The sequence below is a fragment of the Hydra vulgaris genome, chromosome 12, assembly GCF_038396675.1.
Source record: "Hydra vulgaris chromosome 12, alternate assembly HydraT2T_AEP".
In the NCBI taxonomy this organism is placed as follows: Eukaryota; Metazoa; Cnidaria; class Hydrozoa; order Anthoathecata; family Hydridae; genus Hydra; species Hydra vulgaris.
In genome coordinates, this window is record NC_088931.1 from 19,802,241 (window position 1) to 19,811,822 (window position 9,582).

The 9,582-nt window shown below is 26.8% G+C and overlaps 1 long non-coding RNA gene across 1 annotated transcript; it reads left to right on the forward strand.

Moving 5' to 3' along the window:
• The first annotated feature begins 5,801 nt into the window (after nt 1-5,801).
• LOC136087682 (uncharacterized) lies at nt 5,802-7,749 on the forward strand. Its single transcript, XR_010641980.1, has 3 exons — nt 5,802-5,977; nt 6,704-6,778; nt 7,620-7,749. It is a non-coding gene; the product is annotated as an uncharacterized LOC136087682 (long non-coding RNA).
• The last annotated feature ends 1,833 nt before the right edge of the window (nt 7,750-9,582 follow it).

Consider the following 9,582-nt stretch of genomic DNA (forward strand, 5'->3'; position numbering starts at 1 on the left):
GCCTTAATTTATAATAAATAAAAATAAATGATAACTGATAAACACTAATAATGGGTAATGTTTATCAAAATTAATACTGTTTGAATTAAATATAAACTTTTACGAAAAAAACAACTAAAAGCTTTACCCATTAAGCTATGTTAGAATTTTGCTTTTGAAGTATTTTTAACCTAATATTTTAAACTATCACACCGGCAATTAATCTTAGAATTATTTTCCAGCACTGCCGGCAATTACTTTTTTTCAATAAAGAATGTGAAACTGAAACGCTAAATAAAAAACGTTGTGTTCTATCTACAAATAATTCTAAAATAAAATATAAATTTTATCAAGAGAATGATTGGCTCGATATGCTGCTATTGATGGATTTTCTATAAGTGCAATAGTTAAATATCAATATAGATCAAAATCGTGAGTTGCTTCATAATAATCCTACCAAAACCTAAAGCAGAGGTAATGAACCTTATAAATATTATATCGAAATAGTTGAAGAATAAAAAAACAAAAATACTTAAACGAAAATAAAAAGAAATCAAGTTTAGTGTAGATTTGAATGAATATTTAAAGTATGGCATAAGTTTATGAATATAAATCTTCACTTTAAAACTAGATTTATAAATCTTGGATTAGAGAGAATAATTGTATTGCACGATGCAAATGATTGCCTTAAACTTATTAAAAAATTTGACATTTTAATAAAAAATTTTTCAGTGATGTAGCTCGCATAACAAAAGGTGCTTCCATTATGAAAAAATTAAGAAATGTTTCTTTTGCTAAATATCAACTTTGTTTTGCGCATGTGTTGATGTAATTTATAAAAAGAAAGTTGAATGTTGATGTAATTTACAAAAAGAAAGTTGAAAATAACTAGATTGTTAATGAAGATATTTAAAATGATTTTAATGTTTTTGATGGCGATGATAATAATAATGAGGATAAAAATGAAAGTAGTTTCCAAGCTCCAGATCTTGTTCCTGAGCTTCATAAGGTTTTTGTTAAAGTTTGTAAAACTATTGTAACTTTTAAAACATCTCCCTTAGAGATGGATACTTTAAAACGTTGTTCTAAAAGTGAATTTGGACAAGAGCTAATACTTATTTTAGATTCAAAAACTCGTTGGAATTCAATGCTAGCCATGGTTCAAAGATTTATTAAAAAATCAGTTAGTAAATTTCTGGTGGATTTAAGTTTAGAAAAACTCATGTTGCCCAATGATGAGCTGGAAGTAGTTGAAAGTTCAGAAAAAAGTCTTAAGCCAAGTTCTGAAATGATTTGTAGAAGGGAAGCAACATTATTAACAGCTGATGATAATTAAAATTTATTATTACAAAGCTAGATGCTCAAAATTGCTATTCCGTAAATAACCTTAAAAATGCTTTAGTTGAAAGGATATGTGAAACAAGGAAAAGTGATCTTGTTGATTTATTAAGGTTTTTAGATAAACCACAGTCCTTAAAAAGTGATATGTATAATAACTTATTTTGCATACCATCTAAAACAGAGATGATAAATATAGCTATTGAATTAACTGATTGAATTTCCCACATAATTAAAAATATACCAAAAATTCGAGATAATAATAAACTTAACAATAGTAATGTCAAAAATTGGAGATAATGATTAGCTTAACAATAGTAATCTCAGTTTAGAAAAGTCATCAGAATCTATGGCTGAAAAATTAGAAAATTTGTGAAAAAGTAAATGTTTTTGTAGTCAATTGCAAAAAATAAGCTATGCGTTAAGAATACAATATGTTTGAAGCAACTAACAAAAGATCACATAATTTAGAAACGCTTTATAATGCACTTTTAACTATTTGACCATCTAGTGTTGAGGCTGAAAGAGTGTTTAGCTAATTAGTTGAACAGAATTATTTTTACAAAGTTTAAAACTAGATGATCAGATAGTCATTTGGATGCAAAGGTTTTTCTAAAGGTCACCTTACAAAAATTGTTTTAAAAATAAAGTGAAAAGAATAAAAAAAAAAACTTTAATTGTTTGTATTTTATTTAAATGTACTTTCTCGAAATTTTCTCCGGATTCCGGAAACACTTTGAATAATTACCGCTATCACGGGATAGCAAAAGTCCGGTAATTTGCAATTCCTAATATTAACTCCTGAAAAACCAAGGAAAAATTTTCTGAAATTTAATAATTTATTATTCCTTAGTTAAATTAAAAATAATCTGTGAAAAGAACATGTCTTAAAAACACTGATAATACTATGTATTAAAACTTCAAAAACTTTGAGGACGGAACTCGTCACGTGACTGAAATCCTTAAAATTCAAATAAATAAATGTTTTTTTCCTACTTTGTATATTTCTAAATATAACTTTATGAAATTGCTATATTATGGCTTGCACTTAGTCTTTTTAGAGCAGCACCCTGAGTGATATTAGGTTTTTAGACTTATATTATGAATGTTTGGTCTATGATTGAGTAGTATGTAAATTTGTAGAATTATAAAAATTCCTTGTCTATATTATAATAAAGTGAAAATTTATTTAAATTTTTTTTGTTTTATATTGTATGTATTTTGTTTTCAACAAGATGTTATGATTATATGATGTTATATTAAAAAAGAAAAAAAAAATACACCAAAAACAGATTGCATTTCCGAAACCACTATACCTATAGGCAGGTCAGTAATTTTTCGTTTTCAATATAACTTCTAGAAACAGTTCATTTTTGAAATTTTTCGTTATTCATATTAGTCCCAAATAAAAATCTTTTAGAAAAATTGCAGAGTTTGGTTGAACAATTGAGTTTGGTTGAACATGTTTTTGAAAATTTTTGGATGTTCTATAGACTAGGTAGAAAAAAAGAAAAACACTTACACAACTATTCTTGTTGAAAAAGAAGTTACGCGAATTGGATTAGATTAAAAAAAAATAGAACATATCCTTATCTTTATATTTAATGGCAGCCTTCTGAAAGAAGAAGAGACAGCAGCTGATCAAGTTTATAAATTCTATTTAATCTCTAAATTTTAATACTATTTTGAGTATTTCTTACGTAAATGTTAAAACAATAGAATTTTTCTAAGTAATTTAATGGCTATTCTTTTTAGATTTGAGAAATAGATTTTAAAATATTCTACTTTTTTTAATAAACCAGTAAATAGTTTTTATAGGTTCAAACATTTATGTAAACTTTTATATTTTTTTTCTTTGCAGATTAAAAAGGTGTAGCAGATAAAATATTTGAAAATAAATTTTTATTCATTGCTATTCATTTATCTTACGCACGGCATAAAAAAGCTTGGACTGTTGTTGTTTACTGATGCAATTAGTATCCTTTCTTTATTTTCATTCAATTTTGAAAATAAATATCTTTTGAACATTATTACCATCATTACCTTTAAAACAGTACAAAGACTATAAGCTAACAAAAATAAAAAGAATCTCACTGAATGGCTTGGCTCTAGTGTCAGTGACTCTGCAGGAGTTAAGACCCACAACTTTTACTTTTTCCAATCTCTAACTTAAATAGTCAACTTTCCAACTCGCTTTCCAGACAATCTGAATCATTTACCTTCTCTACTCGACTTATGTCTTGTTTCTGATCCTAGTCAGTGCTCAGTTTCTCAACATTTACCCTTCGGTGCTTTGGATCACGGTTTGATCTTTCTTAAACTATTATCTCATTCTTCTTCATCATCAGAACCCCCTTATCGTCCTACCTCTTACCTTAAAGCCGTGATTTTCTTTGCGGTGGCCCTTGGGTGGAAATCTTTCGTCTTCCTGCTGACAAATATGCTTCTTACATAACTTCTTGGATTGAGGCTGGCATGGAATCTTTTATTCTGTATCAACAATTCCTTGTCAAGCCTCACTCTTCTCAATGGTTTTCCTTACATTGCGCTGTTGCAATTTCGAATCGAACCATTACTTCCATATCTATCAGCAAAACAATTCTCCACAAACAGACATCTGTTTTTTATTGCTAGAAACCATTGTAAAAAGATTTTGTCTAGTGCCAAAGCCCGTTATTCTCAAGTCATTAAACCTTGTATTTTATTGCATGACTTCTGGAGAATCTTTAACAGTATCAATAATATCTGTTAAAGATTCAGATCTGTTATTCCTCCTCTCTTAAATGGTTCAGGTTTTGTCATTTCACCTAAAGACAAAACTGGATTGTTTGCTAAGAACTTTTCATCAATATCATCTCTTGATTCCACTAGTGGCGTTCTACCTGATATAACCGACAAACAGGTTGATCGATTGCTTAACATTCGTATTACTCCAGCTTCTGTATCTAAAGTGATTTCCTACTTAGGCTCTACTCCAGCTTGCGGTCCGGACAACATACCTGTTATAGTCTTGCAGAAGTGTTTTCCGGACCTGTCGTCTATACTTTCAAAACTATTTAATAAGTGCTTATCAGAGTTTTCAAGTTTAAAATGAAAAGTTTAACAAAAGAAGTGAAATTTATGTTTTCTACTGAACAGTACCTTTTGGACAGTTACATATAAACACTGACATTACAAGCAAAAAGAAGTATTGATGAATTATGGCATCAAAAAATGCTAACGACTATTTTTTGTATTGTAATTACTAAAAAAAAATTATTAAAAAAAAAACAAACTAAGTGATAAAAGTTAAACAAATTATTGAAAACGAGTAACGAACTAGTAAATCAAAAAAAAATTCTTTTTTCAAATCCATGCTTTATGCAAGCAGAATTCTATTGGGCCTAGAAATTCTTTTTTTGTTATCTTTTGTAGAAGGAAAAATTACTGTTTTTTTTTTTTTTTTTAAATTTAAAAATTACTGTTTTTACTAAATTTTTCTTTTTTAACTTAATAACTTAAGACTTATTAACTTAATAACTTAAAACAATAGGTTTTTAACTTAATAACTTAAGACTTATTACTTAATAACTTAAAACAATAGGTTTTGAATCGCTGCGCTTTAATGTCTTCGAAACTGCAAATAATTTGCAAATCAATGATTTTTGTGACGTAATACGCAATTCATATCAAATAAATAAAATGTATGGGGAAATACAAATTAAATTTTTATTAACTTAATTAACTTTTTTTGGTCAAATTTTTCCATTTCCTTGTATTGTCATCGAAAATGATTAAGTGTGCAAAATTTGAGCAAAATTGGTTGAGAAAAAAACTTTCAAAAATTGATTTCAAATTTTGTGGCACACAAACATATATATATATATATAGAAAGTAACCTTATATAAAGCATGGAAAAAAGACAATAAAATTATTAGAAAATAGAACTGAGTCAGTTGTAATGCTATGTGTTTTTGTTTAACCTGAAATGGCTTAAGTTTGGTTATGTTGTAGCCTTCATGTTTAGTAAAAATTTATATTTATTTTAGTAAACTTATCTGAGGTGTCCATAAAAAATAAAATTTGATTTTATACAAAAAAATTATTGCGTATTTAACTTTTTTTTATCATTTTTCAAATATTTATTTTTGCTCTACAAAAGTATTTAATGTAAAATAATGTTATATGATAATGTAAAATAATGTTATATGATAATGTAAAATAATGTTATATGATAATGTAAAATAATGTTATATGATAATGTAAAATAATGTTTTATGATAATGTAAAATAATGTTATATGATAATGTAAAATAATGTTATATGATAATGTAAAATAATGTTATATGATAATGTAATAAGTATATTATTAATAATAAGTACATTATAATAAGTACATTATAAATTTATTAAAGTTTATTCTTTCATTTAATATTATTTAAAATCAATTGCTGATAGATAGTAGTTTTTGATTTTTTTTGATTTTTTACCAATAATAGAAAACATTAACCAGTATTTTGTTCAATTTAACAGCTACATCTAACAAAAAAGTTTTTAGTATGTATAAATTCTTTAAACAGCACATTCAACCTGATTTTGCATGTGTGGAATTTTTCTTTTTTCTACCTTTTTAACTTTAGGTCTCCATTAAGGTGTGGTACGTTAAGAGTTATACCATTAGGTGATTAATTTACTATATTAAAACAAATATTTAACAACTAGGGCATCAATTTTTTTCTGATAGTTTATAATGCTACAACGTTTTTTAATCTGTTAATTACTTGTAAATAATAAAAACTTTTTATTTATAAAGAGTTAAACATTTAAGTTTTTGCAAAAAGAAAATTTTTACTGATGTTTTACAGAATTAGCTTACATGTTCCATGTGATTCTACCAACTCTAAAGAAGTTGCTTTTTAAAAAATTTTTGAGAAAGCTGATTAGGAGTACATCTAAAGAAATACTTTTAAATTTGAAATAAACAACAACATGATTATGTCCGTTTGCAATTTTCTTTCTTGTTTCTACCTCGTAACCCCTAGTTCTCCATAAAAGTGTGGTATATTAAGAGTTATTTTTTACCAAAAGTTTTGGTAATCATTTTGCTATATCAAAACAAACTTGTGGACATCAGGTCATACTTGTGGACTTTTTCTTATAGTTTATTATGCTTATGTTTTGTAACCTTTTATTGCAATACAATACCGAGGCCAATCCAAATCAGCACTTGCTTAAAATAATTTTTTATTTGAGAATGTTTCAAATTACCTAGACTAGCTATAACAACTAATAAGCAATATTCTCAAAATTAAAAAGTTTTAGTAATGTATATATAGTTTATATATAGAAGTCATTAGGGTAAAGTCCTGAAAAACTATTACGTAACTTTATTTCTATATTTTTCTAGCTGAACGATAGAGCTGAGTGGGAATTTAATGTGAAAAATCATACCAAGTTATTAATATTCTATTTATTTTATTAGGTAAATTATAATTCTGTTTTGAAAAATCTATCATATGAAAATCGCAATATAGTCAAATTTTATCATCTGTTTTATAGTTTGTTACAATGGTTTTCTTTTTTATAATTATTAAAGTTGTCAAAACTAAGTATGTCTTATCAGAGTTATCAAAACCGTTAGAAAAACAAACTACTTTTTCAAAACCTTTATTTTTCAAGAAAATTTTTTGAAAAACATGGATGTTTTGGCTTGTAAAACTTTGTAAAAGTATAAGTATAATGTACAAAATTAGTTAGTAAAATCATAATTTTTTGGTCATTATTATTAGATTTTTTATGCAATTACTTTTAGTTATTACGATTCAATATGCTTTTTGGAATTTGTTTTTATTTTAACTAACGCGCATAAGCCTCTCCTTCAAAATCAACCGATCAGATTGCACATATCGCTGCCTATTCTGAGCCTGAATAGGGTTTCAAAAAATGCCTCCGGTTCCGATAAACCTATATTACACATCCATTACACCTACGTTACATACCTAGTTTTTAAAAAGGTTATATAATTCGAAAATAAGTTCAACCTTTGTTTATAAATTTAAATTGTTATTTAAATAGTCTTTACACTATTGTGTAGAAACAAGTCAAATTGACAAGCCATATCACAAAATTATGAAACCGTAAAACTATTTAGTATTCCGTTATAATTTAATTTTTTAACTGTTAAAAGTAACTTGGTAACCGTACTTAGTTTGTTTAAATATTGCGTTAATTTGCTTTCATTTATTATACATATTAATGAATTATTAATATTATTATTTTCAACCATAGATTCGAATAGGCAATTTGGTTTTTTTATTTTTTAGGTACTTCAGATGATGTAGCCGAAATTCTAATGCACGCCCCTGAGTTGTTTATAGTATATTGATAGTTTTTTCAAAATTATTTCTATTATTATTGTATTTTTAAGTTAATAAAAACTAATCTTCAACAATATATACACCATCGCTTTCTGTATCCTCTTGCCAACATTTAGACAAAGATCGAATGTCGTTGGCGTTGAAAATTGAAACTCATAAAACAGGCAGTATCGTTTTCGGTCTTTAACTTTGTCTATTTTTTGCGATATAGTAAAGATCCAAAGCTGAAATTTTAATTGATCTAATAGACCGTTTTACTTCTTATATACACTCAAATCCTAAACACTTAACGAAGTTTTAGATAGGGTTCGGACTATTGTAGTTGTAATGAAAACAATAACAGAAACAATAACTATTGTTATTGTATTAATTTTTTAGAAACAGTAACAATATTAATGATTTAAAATGGCTAAATCATAGATGTTGTTACTATAAATAAGACTATCATAAAACAAGCAATATTTTGCAGACGTTTATAGTTTTAAAATGCAAACCAAGATCAGCTTGCTTGCCCTGTGATAAAAAACATTCACATAAGTTATTACTTTTCATCACAGCAATACAGTACCAATCAATATTGTTTTTATTACTTCTCTGGTATTACGATACAATATAATTGTATTATATTGTGTTAATATATTAAATTTTTACAGTTACAACTACAATAGTCCGAACCCTAATTACACCATAGTATCTCAATTTTTCTTTCTTTCTCAATTTTTCAGTCAATGCTTTTGACTGATCTACAAATATGTCTTGTTTAAAATTTTTTTCAGAAAACGGATAATACAGAAATTAGTTTATAATAAAACATATTTGAGTTTTTATTTCCCTCACAGGTCGGGTAAACTCTAGGTATCTTGAATTTATCAGGAAGTATTCTATATCTTTTTAAAAGTTTCAAATAAGAAACATAGGTTTGCTAAATTTTTTTGTTTAAAGAATATAGCTACACTGAGGCATACTAGTTTAGACGCATCAATTTTTTTCTATAAATTGTCAACTGATATGCATTCAAGTTATTATCAAAATAATTGTTGTGTTGTGGGCTAATAAAAATCACAAAAAAATTTTTCTATGTGTCTTTATTAACATGAGAGTATGTTTGATATACAAAAGTACATTTTTTAATTAGAATATATCTATAGACGCAGTCATATTTTTGACGTTAAAAGATGGAAATTAGTAATGCGTATGTCCTCCATTACACTGGATCACCTCAAAAATTCTGCCTTTCATTGACTCCACTAGACGTTGAAGTGTAGTTTAATCCAACTCGGACCATGCTTCAAGGATTTTACACTTTAACTCAGTAACAGTTTTAAATTGGTGTCCGGCTGCTTTAGCGTCATAAACTTTTCTTGATAGCATTCCCCACACGTTCTCGATTGGATTTAAATCCGGGCTACAAGCTGGTCATTCGAGAACCGGGATGTTGTGGTCTTTAAACCATTTCATAGAATGCCTAGTTCTATGCATTTGGTTTAAAGACCATGCAATAGAACATGCAATGTAGTTTCGTACAACATGGTCAGATCTTCCAATTTTTTTTGCTTTTCTCGTATAGAAAGTGCTGGTGAGATTTCTGAGCCACGATATAAATTAATTTGTATTTTTTTAGCATTTTTCAAATACTTTCCTTAAGGCATTTCGTAAAACGCAATAAAAATAATACTGGCATAGCAAAAGATCAAATTACAGTAAAATTTATCAATTTATTTGTGTAAAAGTGATTAAAAATTAATAATTACCGTTATTAACCTGATTGCGTCTATAAATATATTCCAATTAAAAAATGTGCTTTTGTATATCAAACATACTCTCATGTTAATAAAGACACATAGAAAAATTTTTTTTGTGGTTTTTATTAGCCCACAACACAACAATTATTTTGATAATAACTTGCATG